Source organism: Oxyura jamaicensis, chromosome 3, assembly GCF_011077185.1.
Source record: "Oxyura jamaicensis isolate SHBP4307 breed ruddy duck chromosome 3, BPBGC_Ojam_1.0, whole genome shotgun sequence".
NCBI classification, from domain to species: domain Eukaryota; kingdom Metazoa; phylum Chordata; class Aves; order Anseriformes; family Anatidae; genus Oxyura; species Oxyura jamaicensis.
Genome location: NC_048895.1, coordinates 79,175,940 through 79,176,685, shown reverse-complemented (window position 1 = coordinate 79,176,685; position 746 = coordinate 79,175,940). Strand labels below are relative to the sequence as shown.

General features: G+C 32.6%; 1 pseudogene; it reads left to right on the top strand.

The window, feature by feature from the left end:
- Positions 1–245: 245 nt before the first annotated feature.
- On the top strand, positions 246–350 carry LOC118165384 (annotated as a pseudogene).
- The last annotated feature ends 396 nt before the right edge of the window (positions 351–746 follow it).

The window sequence follows — 746 nt, the reverse complement described above, 5'->3', positions numbered from 1 at the left end:
CATATGGCTAGAGAAACTAGCAAGAAAAATGCACTTTGCTTTAAAGATGCCTTGGGCAAGTATGAAAGTAAGAATGAACAAGTTACCATAGAAGTGTTAGGGCTCTTACTTTGAAAACCTACTTTTGATTCCTCCTTTCTTTTTCCTTCCTTCTTCCTACTGTGGGGGGGGGGGGGGTCATTCCCGTATTTTATAAATGACCCTAGAGTATAAAAGTTAAAACAATTCCTATATCAGATTTTATTATAAAAGGCCTTTCGGCTAAGATCAAGTGTAGTATCTGTTCTTATCAGTTAAATATTTGTGATTTTGAAATAGAAAAATAAAACAAATTTATAAATGAACTGTGCTACATAAACTATTTCACATTTTTTATAGAGCTTTATAAAATAAGCTTATTTCTACAATCTACTGCCGTCTTTCCTTGGATGTTTGATAAATCTGACACATACTGGTAAGTCATTTTATTTCTGCACCTTGGTTTTATGCTGCCAATCAGACCAACAACAGAAGTTAATGGTTGTTAATTGCATAACCATGTATTTCACAATTTATAATATTGTCTTACAGAGTAGACTCTAAACTAACTGAACAGTATTGTCATCTCAGCTGAGACTGATCATTTCTGAAATTAGATGTGAAAACTTCATCTTTCTATGCGCAAATTCTTTTTGCAATTGCTGTCCATTCTCATGTTTACAGTAAAATTATAGAATGGCCTCCACAACAATTTTTATTGTATTTAG